This window comes from Sphaeramia orbicularis, chromosome 22 (assembly GCF_902148855.1).
Source record: "Sphaeramia orbicularis chromosome 22, fSphaOr1.1, whole genome shotgun sequence".
Lineage (NCBI taxonomy): Eukaryota > Metazoa > Chordata > Actinopteri > Kurtiformes > Apogonidae > Sphaeramia > Sphaeramia orbicularis.
This window is the reverse complement of record NC_043978.1, coordinates 11,965,177-11,983,232: the sequence shown is the minus strand read 5'-3', so window position 1 is coordinate 11,983,232 and position 18,056 is coordinate 11,965,177. Positions and strand designations below refer to the sequence as shown.

The 18,056-nt window shown below is 36.2% G+C and overlaps 1 protein-coding gene across 1 annotated transcript in view; it reads right to left on the bottom strand.

Annotated features, from left to right (window-relative positions):
* LOC115414223 (estrogen receptor beta) overlaps positions 1-6,589 on the bottom strand; it is an 87,215-nt gene extending 80,626 nt beyond the window's left edge. The window contains 1 exon segment of the mRNA XM_075353458.1: positions 6,400-6,589. The gene's annotated coding sequence lies outside the window, so the exon portion shown is untranslated.
* Positions 6,590-18,056: the final 11,467 nt, after the last annotated feature.

The following is an 18,056-nucleotide window of genomic DNA, read 5'->3' as shown; positions in this document are numbered from 1 at the left end:
ATAATATTATCTTCTATGATCAGAAAACCCACCTTCAACCTTCATCCACCCTCACTTACTTTTTAAAAGTTCACTATTTTCTGCCTGAATCTTACTTTTGATGGATGAAAATAGACCAAGTGCATGATGGGAATATTACCTTAAACTCACCTCTACTGGAGAACAGAGTAAATGTGTTGTATTGGTTAAAGGTCACTGGTGTTTCTACTGAACACTGTGACTCGACCTGTTCATCAACTCTGAAGCCGGTCACAGTCCTCCAAACCCTGCAGATTCTACAACAGGGGTGTTAAACATACGGCCCGCGGCCCAAAACCAGCCCAAAACCAGCCCACCAGAGGGTCCGATCCGGCCTATGGGATGAAATTCTTAAATGCAAAAATATAAAAAATGAAAAGATATAACAATCAATGGTGTCAAAATCATTTTAGTCTCACTGAATTCACTGTAGTTTTTCATAAATCCATCCCATAGGCTGGATCGGACCCTCTGGTGGGCTGGTTTCGGGCTGGTTTTGGGCCGCGGGCCATATGTTTAACACCCCTGTTGTAGAATCTGCAGGGTTTGGAGGACTGTGACCGGCTTCAGAGTTGATGAACAGGTCGAGTCACAGTGTTCAGTAGAAACACCAGTGACCTTTAACCAATACAACACATTTACTCTGTTCTCCAGTAGAGGTGAGTTTAAGGTAATATTCCCATCATGCACTTGGTCTATTTTCATCCATCAAAAGTAAGATTCAGGCAGAAAATAGTGAACTTTTAAAAGTAAGTGAGGGTGGATGAAGGTCGAAGGTGGGTTTTCTGATCATAGAAGATAATATTATAATAAATACTGATTAATTACTCAGGACATGGGTGTCAAACATACGGCCCGTGGGACAAAACCGGCCCGCAAAAGGGTCCAATCAAGGGCCATGGCATTATGCAAATACAAAAATTACACTAAAAATATTAGCAGTCATTTTAGTTCAGGCTCCACAGTCAGACCAATATGATCTGAAGTGGATCAGACCAGTAAAATAATAACATAATAACGCAGAAATGACAACTACACATTTTTCTCAATGTTTATATATACACACATATACATATACATATACACATATATATATATATATATATATATATATATATATATATATATATATATATATATATATATATATATATATATATGTGTGTGTGTGTGTGTGTATATATATATATATATATATATATATATATATAAAGAAAAGTTAAATTACAGGAAAATGTTCACATTTACAAACAATTTTCACGAAAAATGTGAATAACCTGAAGAAATACGAACAACCTGAAATGTCTTGAGAAACGTGTCATTTTATGAATATTCTGTCTGTTTTTAAATGTTTTTGTGTATTTGTAGATCCACTGTGATCTGTATGTTATAATGTACATGTGGAAATAATAAACTGAGGCAGAATATTGTTAAAATTACACTTATTTTTCAGAAAACATTTCAGGTTGTTCATGTTATTCACACTTTTATAGGATAGTTTGCAGATATAAACATTTTGTAATGTAATGTTGTAATTTTTTCGGTCTAAAACGTAGACAAAGGTTTGTATTTGTTATTATTTAAAGGTTATTATGTTATTATTTTACTGGTCTGATCCACTTTAGATCGTATTGCGCTGAATGTGGAACCTGAACTAACATGAGTTTGACTTTGGAAATGTTTCATTTGGAAGTCGCCACAAAAAGAGTTGTAGGTCTTTAAGGTTTAAATACACGATAAGTACTGATTCTGTTTTTTATGCAACAACTTCAGCATGAAAAAGACAGATATTAGGTATTTGGATATTTTAGGATTAGGATATTCTAATGAAAATATCTCTATTTTTCAGGTGAAACTGGTGCTTATGAGGATTTTTACTGGGTTTGATGGTGGTTCATGTGTTATTAAAACTAGGGCTGGGCTTTGGGGAAATCCTGCAAAATTAAATCAAATTATTATAAACCAAACTGAGATTATTCCTCTGCACATTTCTGAATGTAACCTGTTTACTTCTCTTAATATTTTAAGAGCAAACGTGCTTCTCCACTTGCATATGGCTAAAAGAAAGTATATTTCATTCATGTCGTGTCTTTAATTCTTATAGGGAAAAAGGAAAAATAAAAAAATAAAGTTGTAAACTGTGCAGAAAGGCAGAAAATAGTGAACTTTAAAAAGTAAGCGAGGGTGGATGAAGGTCGAAGGTGGGTTTTCTGATCATAGAAGATAATTCCACACGTTTGGGTTTACGTTTTTGTTTCATATTTGGACGATAAAACGGGTTAAAAGAGTTGGGTGAGGTACAAGAGGAGCAGTAATGCCTCAGGGTCAAAGGTCATGCGGTGTTTTATGCTGTATTTCTCATGTGTTCCAGTTTCTACAGGAGCGTTGGAGCTGCATTCCGACCCAACTGTGAGTGATTTAGAGTCTGAACTGAGTCTGGATAACGATCGCGGCAGTAAACGCCTCTGTCAGCGCTTCGCTCTCCTTTTACGGGTTCGTAATTAGAGAAATGCATCTGCAGCCAAATAAAAGACGACACAGGCCAGTGGGTAACGTCCAATGTTTCTATTGTCTGTGATGGACGACGAATGGATGAAGGAGGGGATTCTTTCATACGTTTTTAAAATGCAGTTTGAAAACTATAAAGGTGATCAATATGAGGATCAATAGGGTACAGGAAGATCAGTAATGTAACTGGGTCCAAAGTTGTTAAACCCTTAGATCAGGTGTCAAACTCATTTCTTCCAGGGGCCACATTCAGCCCAAGTGGATCTCAAGTGGGCGGGACCAGTAAACAGTGTTTGTGCTGGTGAGGTCCATGCCGCCACACCAAACATTTAATCCAAAAAAATCATCACCGTCACATTAGACTAATTATACGTATGTATAATATATAATATAATCGGCCAGAAAAAACGTCCTGCCCCCTCAAATGAAAGTTCATGAAAGTTCAGGAGGTAAAGGAAAGGTAAATGAGCCTCAAATTTAAGTTTCACTTCCGTGGGAACGCACAGACACCCCCCCTCCCCCCATGGTATTATAAGTAGGACGGAAACCACACCCCCAGGTTACACACCCTCACAACAAGAGATCAGTTCTACAGGAAACACTGAGTAAGAGCATCATAACCTATAAAGAATGACTGCTTTTTCTCTTTTAGTGCAATAAAAACCATAAAATTATGGAAATATTTACATTTACAAACTATCATTTCACAAAAAAACACGTGAATAACCTGAAAAAAACTGAAATTTTGTAAAAATAAATAAATAAATAAATAAATAAATAAATAAATAAATGACGTTTTAACAATATTATGCCTGAACTTACCATTTATACATGTGCATTACAAACGCTACACAAACATTTGGAAACAGGTTGAACAGTGATAAAATGTGACGTTTGGAATTAAAATAAGAACAATTTCTCATTCAATTTGTCATTTGCTCAGGTCATTGTTGTTCTTGGTTCAACTGGACTAGTTTTGCCTCCAAAGAGTAAAACTAGTCCAGTTGAACCAGAACTACCAAGAACAGTGGAGTTGTCCTTAATAGATTCTGTATTTATTTGACTGTAGATCATATTGGTCTGAATGCAGCTCCTGAACTTAAATCAGCTCCACATCCTTAATTGTTAATATCTTCAGTGTAATTTCTGCACTTTACAAATCCATCTTGTGGGTCAGATTGGACCTTTTGGCGGACCAGTTTTGGTCCCCGGGCTGCATGTTTGACATCCCTGCCTTAGATGCATAACTGGGTCAAAATGACCTGGTGAGGTTGTTTTATTATAATATCTTTGTAATGAAAATGTTATTATTTCATATTCCAGGTATTCCTAAAAAAAACATGTTATTTGGAATCTAGGTCAGTTTACCAGTAATGCAATATCATGTACCTTATCATCCTGAACCCTATTTTATTTTATTTATGCATGTTTTATTTTTTAAATCCTTTTTTGTATTTATTAATTTCTTTTCTCCTTTTTATTCCTGTAAGTTACTTGGCTGTTTTGAAAAACAATAAAAAATATTAAAAAAAAAAAGACAAAACAAAAAGCATGTTGACATTAAACTATTAAATTTTTTAACTTATCTCTTACAGATTTTATTTAATTGTAGTTTTTGTATTACTACCCCAAGTTTCCATAGGCGGGTCAAAATGACCCACATTCATTTACAGTGGAATTACATCTGAACCTTCGATTTATTCTACATTGAGTTGACATTGTTTTATTGCTGTTATATACTGTACATCATATACTATATATACTTTGCTTTTCAAATGTTCAAAATATTTTCAAAAACATCAAGATTGTTAAAAATGTTAAAAAATAATAATAATAATAATTTTCAAACCTGAAATCATTCTTTTCTGGGCCAAAATATAATATAAATTATTATTTCTGACATTTAACATTCTACCTCGGGTCATTTTGACCCATTTATGGACGAGGGGAGGGTCCAGACACTCAAGCATCGAAGGGTTAAGGTTTTAATTCATCTATAAAAAAAGTCCAGGTTTTGATGGATCCATTCCAGTCACAAAACAAACTCTGCATCAATAGGAATTACATTCTCAGAGAAATAATGATGTAAATTTGTAGAAAAACACCTTTAACCAGGTGCATTATTCCAAATATTAACCATTAAAGTCCCTTCAGTGAAAACCATCTACTGATCTAAAGTGTTTAATACCTGTTGATCCACTAATTCTATCAATACATGTAAATAATTGGTGTAAAACATAGTTCTTCATCTTTTCATGGTCATCAGATATGACCCATTTGGACGTTCAGAAGCTCTGTAGTTACCGTGGAAACACTGTTATCTTCTACAACATTGATTCACCAGTAAAACCCATAGAGTTGGTTTAATGACAGTGGATGGACACACTGGGTTTATGTTCAGTTAATGAGAGATTTTGCTAAAAATGGTACTTTTTTCTTCAGGTTTCTCTGTTTTAATGAAATAACCTTTAAATTTACTCTGATATTTTACCTGATCAGTAAGTTCAACATAGGGAAATACCTAACAAATGCAAAATACAGAGGATTTTATTATGATACATACTGATAAATCAATTAGGGAAAGTTAAATGAAGAGAAGAACTCAATTTACATGTATTTGATGAATGACTGGTTGTAGATGCTTGTTTTTATGTTCATTTAATAATAAATTTTGTTGACGACATTTCTTCTCCAGTTTTCTCTGTTTTGATATAATAACCTTCAAATTCACTCTGAGCTTTAATGAACATCTACAGTGACAGTACATCAGTGAATTAAATACAGGAAAATATATGATTTAGACTGAAAAATGCAAAATGCATTAAAGTAAATTCTGATAAATCACTTCAAAAATGTTTCATTTGGAAGTCACCACAAAAACAGTTGTAGGTCTTCAAGGGTTAAATGTAAAATAAGTACTGATTCAGTTTTTTATGCAACAATATCTACATTTTTTAAGGTAAAATTGGTGCTTATGAGGGTTTTTACTGGGTTTGATAATGGTTCTTTTGTTATTTAACTAAAACTAGGGCTGGGCTTTGGGAAAATCATATTGAATTAAACTAAATTATTATAAACCAATAATATGTCTTGTAATATTTTAACTGCAAATCTGCTTCTCTTCTAGTACATGGCTAAAGAACGTATATTTCAGTCATGTGTTGGCTTCAATTCTTATAAGAAAGGAAAATTAAAAAAAAAAAAATTAAATTAGAAACTCTGCAAAATATAAAAAAAATACATGTCTTTAACCACATCATTCAGTTTTAAGTAAAACTACACTGTTTTATGAATATTTGTGGTTCTATATTAACACGATATTTGGACAGAAGCTCAAAGGCAGTCTGATGGATTCAACAGACTTCAGTTTCAGGTGTTTTTTTTTCCTCCATCTCAGTAAATAAATGTGATGAGAGTTAGTTTTATTCATCTTGTGTTGAGTTTCTTAGCTTTAACCCTGGCACTGATGTCCTGTTTATGCTATTGTTAGTTTTTCTGTGGTTTAGATGCGTTCAGTTTTTTAGTTTTTTGCATTTTACTATTTAATTTACTGTAGTTCTCCTGCAGATCTACTTCTCCATGTGTAACTCATCTTTTTATATCATATCCTGTTTCAACTCTGCTGCAAAAACAGTAAAATATGATCCATTTAAACATGTCCGTCTGTTTATGATGCCAACACTTGGATCCTCAGCTACATTTGACCTTTTACTTTCATATTCTCTCTCCTCTTTCATCCTGTTTTCTGATTCTTAATCCAAACCCAGTCGTTATTGATCAGAGGTTTAAGTTCTGATCGATAGAGTCCGTGAACGCATCATCACCTGTGGCTCCTACTCTGGAAACTTGCAAATGTCATTTCATGTCACAGACCTGATTCTGAAGCAGCTGCGGGACTTTTCTGCGCCTCCAACGCGTCTACTTTTTCAGTCGATGAAACCGGAAAAAAAAAAAAAAAAAAAAAAAAAAAAAAAAACTCCGTTGAACCGCAGAATAAACCACACGCGCCGGTGCGTCTCCTTAAATCCACGCGTGTCCTCGTCGGTGCTCCCTCGGTGTTTCCTTCATCCTTCTCCGTTCGGATCCTTCTCAGTTCCAGGTTTAAGGTTCGGTCCCCGGAGACGTCACCGGTCACGCCCTGTTGGAGAGATGCCCGTCCGCGCCGTTACGCACGGAACGGTGCGTAAACGGCGCACAGGAACAGAGGACGCGCGTGGAAATACACCGAGTTTTCATGATCCTTTTACAGCATTAAAGTTTTACTGTTGTCATCAGTTTATCGTTACAAAAAATGGAAGAATGAAAAAATAGAAACAGATGAAATAAAGAAAATGGAGCAAAGAGTCCACCTTATGAATAATGTGACAGATTTATATATGAAATAAAAAATAGAATATTACTGATGGTGAATACATTTTGCCTCCTCATAATTAGGGTTTTCCTGTTTAGGCTCAAACTAGTACAAAAAAAAAAAAAAGAAAAAAGTGTATAAAAAGCTGGCAAACATTTAAGAAATTAATCAACAAACTTAATAAAAAAAATAGATATAAACAAAAAAAAAAAGAAAGGAATCTGCAGAATGAACTAATCCACAACATAAGGAAATAAACATAAATATAAACATAATAATTTTTAAAAATTACCAAAAATACACAGACAACTGACAAAATGAACAAAATACTTGATACATTTTAAATTTAAGAACTTCATCACCAAAATGAACATAGAAGACAAAAATAACTACCATGTAGAACAAAACAAAATGAAGAAAATAATGAAAGTATGAGTAAAAAAACAAAAAAACAAAACCTGAATAATCAACAAAAATCAAAGGAATCAACAAAATGAGCAGATTACACTGCAAAGATCCAAATCTTACCAAGTGTATTTTTCTCATTTCTAGTCCAAATGTCTCATCACACTTAAAATAAGACATAATCACCTAAAGAGGAAATTTACAGTGAGATATAAGAACTGATTTTTAGACAATAGAGCTGGAAAATCTGATTTTAAGAAATCTTACCGAGATCATTTTCCCTTGTTCCGTTGGCAGATTTTTTTTGCTTAATTCAAGATTATTTTTTGTTTGTTTGTTTGTTTGTTTAATTCAACCAAAAAAAAAAAAAAAATGTGCTAATGGAAAAAGTGAAAATTAGCTTGGTAAGATTTCTTGAAATAATTTTTTTTTTTTTTTTTCATTTATTTTGTTCATGATTGGGCATTTCATCAGCAGACATTCAATAATCATCAGGTGAACAAACATGTACACACCCATGCTCGAAAAGGAGCAGGATGAAGAAAATCAGATTTTCCAGATCTATTGTCTAAGAATAAGTTCTTATATCTCACTGAAAAGTTACTCTTTAGGTGATTCTGTCTTATTTTAAGTGTGATGAGATATTTGGACTAGAAATGAGAAAAATACACTTGGTAAGATTCAGATTTTTTCCCAGCGTAATCAACAAAAACAAAGAAAATACACAATTTAATTCAGAAAATGTACAAAAGTGATCAAAATAATCAAAAAATGAACAAAAAAATAGAAAGTAACAACATACTTAAACCAATGCAATGATATTTATATTATAAAAGCCAAGTAGCCTCTTTGTGTGTGTGTGTGTGTGTTTGTGTATGTGTGTGTGTATGTGTGTGTGTGTCTGTGGGATTCACACTAAATCTGTACACAGCTGACTGCTGCACTTTGTCATACTTATGTATTTGTGATCAAGGAAGACAGTAGTGAAAATGGCAAGTTGATAGGACCAATAATTTGGGAGATATTCGTAATTTTGGAATACAATAAAAAACCTTACAATCACGTTGCTATGGCCAGAAAGCTTTGGCGACAGATACTGAAACATTATCACTGAAACCTCTGAATTAGAATAGAATAGAATAGAATAGGGGCAGCCATGGCTCAGATGGTGGAGCGGGTCGTCCGATAACCGAAGGGTTGGTGGTTTGAATCCCGCTCTGTCCATGTGCTGTTGTGTCCTTGGGCAAGACACTTCACCCCCCTTGCCTCCAGTGCTGCTACTCACACTGGTGTATGAATGCGTATGAATGTTTGGCGGTGGTGGGAGGGGCCATAGGCGCAGACTGGCAGCCACACTTCTGCCCCAGGACAGCTGTGGGTACAGATGTAGTTTACCACCACCAGAGGGAGAATGTGAGAGCGAATGAATAATGGATCCACTGTGTGCGCTTTGAGTATGCGTTCATGGAAAAGCGCTGTATAAATCTAATCCATTATTATCATTATGAATAGAATAGAATAGAATAGATCTTTATTGTCACTGTTACAGGAACAATGAAATGCTAAAAGAAAGACTGTAAATAAAAGGTATCACATAAAAACTATACTGAAAAATACTGACAATATCCAAAAAAACTACAGATAAATAGTGAACATATAACAACTCCATGGGTTTTACTGGTGAATCAATGTTGTAGAAGATGACCGTGTTTCCACGGTAACTACAGAGCCTCTGAACGTCCAAATGGGTCATATCTGATGACCATGAAAAGATGAAGAACCGCATTTTACACCAATTATTTACATGTATTGATAGGATTAATGGATCAACAGGTATTAAACAGTTTAGATCAGCAGATGGTTTTGAGTCTTTACAGGTTTAAGAATGACTTAAAATCAACAAATATTTGCATGTTTTGAGATCTTATCAGGCCAAATTTATAGAAATTCCCAGAACAGAGTGGGCTGATGGAAAACCCCTGAAAACATGGAGAAGAAAACAGAAGATAAACAGAAACAGGATGAGTCTGTGTAGGAATGAGAACGACAGATACTGAAACATTCAAACTGAAACCTTTGAAGTAGAATAGATCTTTATTGTCACTGTTACAGGAACAGTGAAGTGCAAAAAGAAAGACTGTAAATACAAAGTATCACATAAAAACTATACTGAAACATACTGACAATATCCAAAACAACTACAGATAAATAGTGAACACAAACAAAAGTCCAACTGTGAACCACAGATAGAAGAAATATATCCAACATATAAAGGATAAATACCAGGTCCAGTTCTAAACCAGGTTAGTTAGTCTGCTTTATGGTCCAGTTCTAAACCAGGTTAGTTAGTCTGCTTTATGGTCCAGTTCTAAACCAGGTTAATTAGTCTGCTTTATGGTCCAGTTCTAAACCAGGTTAATTAGTCTGCTTTATGGTCCAGTTCTAAACCAGGTTAGTTAGTCTGCTTTATGGTCCAGTTCTAAACCAGGTTAGTAGTCTGCTTTATGGTCCAGTTCTAAACCAGGTTAGTTAGTCTGCTTTATGGTCCAGTTCTAAACCAGGTTAATTAGTCTGCTTTATGGTCCAGTTCTAAACCAGGTTAGTTAGTCTGCTTTATGGTCCAGTTCTAAACCAGGTTAGTTAGTCTGCTTTATGGTCCAGTTCTAAACCAGGTTAGTTAGTCTGCTTTATGGTCCAGTTCTAAACCAGGTTAGTTAGTCTGCTTTATGGTCCAGTTCTAAACCAGGTTAGTTAGTCTGCTTTATGGTCCAGGTGTGTGGATGATGGTGGTCAGTCTGTATGTGGTCGTGGACTTTTTCACTGATGCTCTGTGGATTTCAGAGTCCAAACATGACTGTGGATTGAATTTTCATCTGGTTTCAGTCCAATCGGGTCATTTTCCTCGTCTGACCTCAGTCGTTCTGTGTTAAATTGCTCGTCGTCGTCGTTCTGCAGGTTCAGAACCAAAACGCTGGGTCTGAAATGATGAAAGCGTTAACGCAGATGAACGGTCAAATATGTTTGACTTTGGTCAAATAGTTTCTGTTTCCACTGGAAGAAGGTGCAGAGGTGGAGGCCGCTGGATTGAGTCTTTTATCAGAGCTTTGATTTCATCAGTTCTGTCTAATCAAGAATATTTATCAAAGCTCCAACAGACTGTGGATTAATGGGTTCAACTTCTACAAGATCAGGGTTTGGATTTAGTTTAAGTCTTATTCAGTTTTAGTTTTATAAATTATTACATTGTTCTATTTAGTAGAAGTCATTCATTTCTGTGTAGCTTTTATTGACTGAAATTGAAATTGAAACTGCTGAGTTGCAGCAGGGACCCCAGGTCGTGGTTAGCCCCCCTCAGACAGTCCCGTGCAGCCTGGAGACACCAGGGACGCATTGGTGACAGTACTGAGTAAAAGCAGTGTTAAATGTCAAAACTTAGTACACCAACAGCTTCCTGACTTCAACAGGTCTGATCCCCTCAGTGCCACACCCACTGAACCGGAAACACTCAGGACTGGAAGCTCCATTGGTTACGATTTCATGGTTTCATTCTATTTATTTATTTATTTATTAACCTTTATTTAAGCAGGGAAAAAGGACTCAAAATCTCTTATTCTGCAATGTTCTCTGAGGTTTTGTTAAAGGATGATGTTAAAGAGGACGAGGTAAAACATTGGAAATATTTGTTCTGTTTGCATCTCCATCTACTTTAGATAAAACATAATCCATATAAGACAATATTTTACTTAAATCCCTTGAATTAAAGTTGAAAGTTTAACATCAAAGTTTCTATTTCAGTCACAATCTAATCTAATCTAATCTAATTTTATTTTATCTTATCTAACACATACAGTTGTAGAAAAAATTCTTAGACCACCCTTGTTTTCTTCTGTTTCTTGCTCATTTTAATGCCTGGTCCAACTAAACGGGTGCAGCTACCAATTATGGGCCCCATGAAAAGTAAACGTTGTGGACCCTTTCATGAAATTTGGGAGGAGGGGGCGGGTCCATACATTACGTCACTTATGCTAGTGTGAAAACAAAAACGAAACTTAACATACTTTCAACGTCCGACTCCTGACTTCTGTGCCTCTGTTATACAGCGGATCTTCCACGAAATTTTCACGTCTAACCTGTATCCACTGGAACCCCTCCACTGCTCTATGGGCCCCCCACAAATGCAGGGCCCCATGAATGTGTCATGTTTACCGCCCCCCCCCCCGCCCCACACACACTATCACCACCCCAGCAACTAAAGCTCCATTTGTTTGGACAAATATGATGATGACAACAAAACTAGCTCATAGTAGTTTAATTTCAGAGCTGATATCTATCCATTTAACATGTTTTCTTGATAATAACCAAAATCACTTCAGTTCTTCCATCAGTATCTATGACATTGTACTGACAAAACAGTGCTTTTAGACATTCCATGTTTTCTTTTCTGTCTGTTTTAGTCACATGACACACACAGGAGTTAGGACTGGATTGCATAACCATTGTTTTTGATTACTTTTGATGGTCTAATAATTTTTTTCCGTAACTGTACATTTCCCTATCTGCATCTAGGGGTGTGTATTGGCAAGAATCTGGTGATATGATACAAATCACAATACTAGGATCATGATATGATATATCACAATATATCATGATACTGTAAAAAAGGCCATTTTTTTTGTTTCTTTCTTTTTAAAAGATTTTTTTCCTGGAAGAATTGAATTACACCAGAAATCTGCACAAATCCTGAACACATTTTTATTTGATCACAACAGGATCTAGTGTTACATCACAACATTTTCCTCTGTTAAAACTTCAATTATGTTTTACAGACATTACAGTTTCAGATTCTCTTCAAATGTTCATATTCTATTCGTTCATAACCAAGACCATGACATGATTTTTGTGCAATCTCAACAAAGGAACTAACATCTGCCTCTCAGACCGTAAAAAGTGCTTTTAGGATGTGTCAAATAACCATTATTTAATAAAATGGTGTTAAACTATAATAAATAAAATATAAACAAAAAGAAAAACAACAAAAAAAAAATTAACCTCAATATCTGCATTTGAATAAATACCTAAAAATATCGATACAGTACTTTTTAATATCGATATAGTATTGTGAAATGAAATATCGCGATATATTGCAGAACCGATATTTTCTAACACCCCTATCTGCATCCACTGCAAATATCTGCTTTAAAACCCATTATTTGAGCTTAAATTTATTTGTTTTTATGTGATAAACACAGACAAACATAGAAAAACCTGAATGTTTCAGGGATAGATAAGGTTTGAGGAGTGTTTGCACATGATCCACATGTATCAGAAACATGACAGAGCAGAGAAAAAAGCCAAACAAATGGAGTTTAGATAGAATCCTGCTTCATTAAAGTCCTGTATTTTTAGTGGGATTCTTTCATTTCTTTCATTCAGTCGGGTTATTTAGTCCCTTTGTAATAAAATATTTCTCCAGATCCACCGATTGGTCCTCGGTCTCCTCCAATTATCCTCTAATAATTTTATCTGCCTTATTAGTTGCTGAAACACTCTACACATGATGCCATACGATACAAAGAGGAACGAGTGGACTATTTTCTGTCCAAACCCTGAGAGCAGGAGGAACTCGGTGTTCCCTCTTGTGTCCTCTCGTCTCTGTTCGACCACAGACCAACCACAGGAGGACCGTAAATGTTTCCTCCTCTGGCGCTGAAACGTGCACGGCGGCGAAGGCGGGAAGGTTGTGTGTTTTTTTTTTTCCAAGTCCAGATTCTTTGTAAATGCGATCTGATTCGTCCTTTTCCTTAATCAGGTGTGAATCCCTTCTGTCGGCCCTCGCTGCTCCGGCTGCTTCAGTGATAATGGAACAAGTACGAACGGGGGCCCATACATCTGTTACTGCAGTAATGGAGCCAATATTCATCTGCATGAGCTCCAGAGTGGAGAACAGGTGAGGTCAGGAGGACACCGATGGATTATTAGCATCAAGACACATCTATCATCACAGCGAACAGGACAGAAAAACACACAAACACATAAACACAAACGCACACAACAAGGAAATATGAACCATTTTCTACCATTTTCTTGAGAATAATAATATACCTGTTGAGGGTTGGGTGGATGAGACAAACTGATTTATTTTTGTATTTATTTGATTTTGGTTTTTTTTAATATTATTTATATTAGATATATACAACTAATAATTTTAATATTATTAGTTGCGTCTTTTTTGAGTGTGTACTTTGTATTTTTATATACATATACCTGTAAACTCTCTATGTGCCCTATTGTTAGTTTGTAACTTGTTCTCTTGGTTAATAAAAGAAAATGTCAATAACTCGTACCTGTAGCCCGCTGACAGAGTTTTTCAGCTCGGTGGTTGTTTCTTTGATAGTCGCCACATCCATAGCAACTTCTGCCAGTTCAGTATTTAGTTTGGTTATTTCAGCAAAGACTTTTTCAATACATATTATATTTTCAGCAACTTTGTCAGTAGACTTGTCCTCATTAGCAGCTAGGGTGTTCCGAGTACCCATGCGGCTTGTATCCTTGAAGTATTTCGATGTTGTCGCCATGTCTTACGGTCAAAAGTGTAATCAAAGTACTACCAAAGTTTTCTGGGATAGAGTCAATCAATATTTAGTTCAGGGTAGGTGGATAAATACAAATTAAGCGATTAAATTAGCAGCGGGTGATCAGAGCTCGCCTACATTGCAGCCATCTTGCTCGGCGTACCCACGTGACTCAATAAATACATGTTTTAAACTAGAAGCACTTGGAGAGCACAGACCTCCGCCAAGGCAGATCAGTGCCCTGGATTTGGATGAAAAATTCAGGAAATGTTGATATTGGCACAAGGAACAAATGATTCAATTTTGGTGGTGATCGGGGGTGGGGGGGCCAGGGGGGCCCACTGATCTACCTTGGCGGAGGTCTGTGCTCTACAAGTGCTTTTCTAGAAAAGATAGCACAGACCTCTGCCAAAACAGATCAGTGGGCTCCCCTGGCCCCCCCACCCCCGATCACCACCAAAATTGAATCATTTGTTCCTTGTGCCAGTATCAACATTTTCCTGAAATTTTCATCCAAATCCATCCATAACTTTTTGAGTTATCTTGCACACAAACAGACAAACCAGCGCCGACAAAAACATAACCTCCTTGGTGGGGATAAAAAATGCTCACGACAAACTCCCCCTCCCCTCTGTTTCTGGACTAAACTGTTCTTGTTGTTTGTAATTCATTGAACTGTTAAAGTTTTCATTATTCTGTTTGATAGTAAATTAATTAGCTGTCGTCTGTGAAAACCTGTCTTAAAACTGACAAAAACTGTGTTAAACTGCTGGTTAAACTGGGCGACATTAACCCTCAAACACCTCAACAGCTGCCTTCGACCAAAATACCCGTTGATCCACTAAGCCAGTGGTTTCCAACCTTTTTTGGCTCGTGACCCAATTTTAACATCCCAAATTTCTGGCGACCCCAGATATTCAAAACAGAGACTTTTTTTTGCAAAAATTAATTTGTTTTTGATCATGTAATAGTTTGCTATATTATGTTTCAAATAAACATTAATTTTAGACGACATTTATATAATGCATATTATTATGAACGGAGGCAGAAAAGCCAGGTGTAGATTACTGCACAAAGTGAGAATTGGAGTTTCCTTGATCAGGATATGTACAGTCAGTCCAGCTTGGATTTACAAGGCTGACAATTAATACTGAACAAACAAGAACTCAAACTATGAATTATGAAAGAGCTGCAGCATCTGAAACTGACCACAATGAACATTTGACAGATAAACAGAACCACAGTGCTTCAGTTTCAGACTCAGAGTTTGTCATGTATTTTATGGGTTGGGATTGTCTCTGTCAACTCAACATATATTTTTTATTAGTATGTTGTTGTTTCTTTTGTTTGTTAATTTTGGCAATCACTAGAAATTTCAGGTGACTATTTAAATTTCAGGTGACCCCACCCCAAGGTTGAAAAACACTGGATTAATCCTATCAATACCATTATTACCAACACTATCACTACTACCACTAGTAGTGCTAGTGGTAGTAGTGATGGTAAAGACAGTACTAATCCTATCAACACAACTACTACTACTACTACTACTACAACTACTACTACAGTTAAATGTGGTCAATAATTCATTAAGTCTATCACACACATGTTTAGCCTTGTATATGAGAAAAAAATACTTCCTATAAGATGCACAATAATGATGCTCAGACCAAGCAAATGTACAAAACAAACTGACATAAAAAAAAAAAGTATCTACTGATCTAAACTATTTAATACTTGTTGATCCACTAATTCTATCAATACATGTAAATAATTGGTGTAAATTACAGTTATTCATCTTTTCATGGTCATCAGATATGACCCATTTGGACGTTCAGAGGCTCCATAGTTGCCGTGGAAACACTGTCATCTTCTACAACATTGATCCTACAGTAAAACCCATGGAGTTGGCTCAATGACAGTGGATGGACACACTGGATTTATGTTCAGTTAATGAGAGATTTGACTGAAAACAACACATTTTCTTCAGTTTTGATATAATAACCTGTGAATTTACTCTGAGCTTTTATGAACATCTACATGATAAACGAATCAGATATAGAAAAATACCTGATTTTCACTGGACAAAATGTCTGCGTGTCTTTAAGGGATTAGGGACCATGTTTGTTCCAATATTATAGCCCTTTATTAGTTCTGCACAGGGTTATTACTGCACCACCACATCATCAGTCGGTAAAACTAACCTGTGTTACCACGGTCTAAACCAAACTCATGTTCCCTATTAGTGGGTGAACCATCTCCATCCTAAACCATGATGACTAAACCTCAGAGTTTATCAATGTCAGCTGCTCAGTTTGGTCTAAAAGGAACAGGACCAAATGAAATACAATAACAGTTCAATAAGTCATTCATTTAGGAGAAACAGCCATCGCAGTAAGTGCTTTGTACCATTGTGACTTTCTCAAATAATCCGTTTACTTGGTTTTGTAAAAACAATGTCAAGAAGTAAAAATGAAACATCAGAACACTATGAATTGTGGGCAATTCCCTGCAGAAGGTACAGGCAATAATACTAATGGGTTGGAGTTATACAGTGCTTTCCTTTTAACTCAGAGCACTTACACTGAATCCATTTTTCATTCAAAATGTTCATGATAAAGCTGTAAATTCAGTTAAAGTTGTAGATTTCAGGCTCATGTATGCTCAGTTAGAAACACACATGAACAGATGGAGCGCTGCAGTTCCACCAGGAACCACGGGGGGCAGTGTTGATATTTGAAGTGAATCATTTCCACAAATGGCTGAACTTTTCAAACAGCGACTGCTGGAGTGGGTGAAAAACTACTGACTTATTGATGACGACTAACTCAAAATCAACATTCGTATAAGCTCCTCTGACGTCGCCATGTTTGTTATTATTGACTTAATTCTTCTTCTCGTCTCAAAAAATTCCATACTTTGCCCTGTATGTTAATTCAGAGCAGCGCCCTCTGGTGGATTGATGCCAAACGCTCATTCCAACACAATGGACACATCTACACTCAGTGCCAATGAAAACGCAACACTTGAAGATTCTTATTTTTTTTTTTAAATCGATGAGGATTTTTATTCCATAAGCTCTTTGGAATTAATCATTGTCTATTTCTATACAGTAAAAATAAAACATCACATCCAAATTTGTTGACAAAAAATAAGGATAAAGAAAGAAACTCAAGGACCCCCAAAACCAAAAGTCACAAAGCGGTCCCGGAGGTGCTGCAGCTCAATGTAGCGATCCTGCTGTGGCGTGGTCACACGTGCTCGTCCAGGGCGAGGTCTGTCTGCAGTTGAGCCAGTTTCTTCATGCCTCTGTTCCATCCTGACTATGGTGGACACATTGCATCCAAAACGGCGTGCCACCTGCCGAGCAGAGATTCCGGCCTCCAGGAGCCCCATAGCATGGCATCTGTGGTCACGTGTCAGTTTAGGCATCGCTGAGTTATTGCAAATGATTTTGGTGCTTTTCAGCTTGGCTTTATATACAGAACATGACCACTCCTGAACTGACCACAGTTCCTTAAGTTGAGCAGTTCATCGCTGAGCAATGAGAAAAACAAGTCTTATGAATGCAGACAAGTTCATTCAAGCGTGACAATAGCTCAACCCGTCTCAGGTTGTTACGAAATTGTCTGGGATTATCTTATACAGGTGAAACTTAAAAATATTGATGCAGCTCAGGAACAATAAAACACATTCAAGTGTTGCGTTTTCATTGGCACTGAGTATATATTATAAAAGCCAAGTGGCCTCTCTGTGTGTGCATGTATGTGTGTCTGAAGATTCACATGAAATCTGTACAGAGCTGACTGCTGCAGTTTGTCATACTTGTGTATTTTTGGTCAAGAAACAGACTAGCGAAAACAGTAAGTTGAAAGGACCAATATTTTGGGAGATATCAGTAATTTTGGAATACAACAGTCTTACAATCCTGTTGCTTTACCCAGAACACTTAACATAAACTAGTGGCTCCAAAAGTTCAGAAACCACTGAGAAACAGCATGTTTATTCAGTCTGTTACTCTGACCTCCAAAGGGGAGGCAAGGGGTGTTGTTTTGGATTTGGTTTGTTTGTTTGTTTACACTTTAGCAGCAAAACTATTGGTTGAATTCATGCCAGATTTCCTTTATAGATTGCCAGTGACCCAGAATAGATCTGATTACATTTTGGGAAAAGTAGGTCAAATTCAAATTTTTTAATGAATT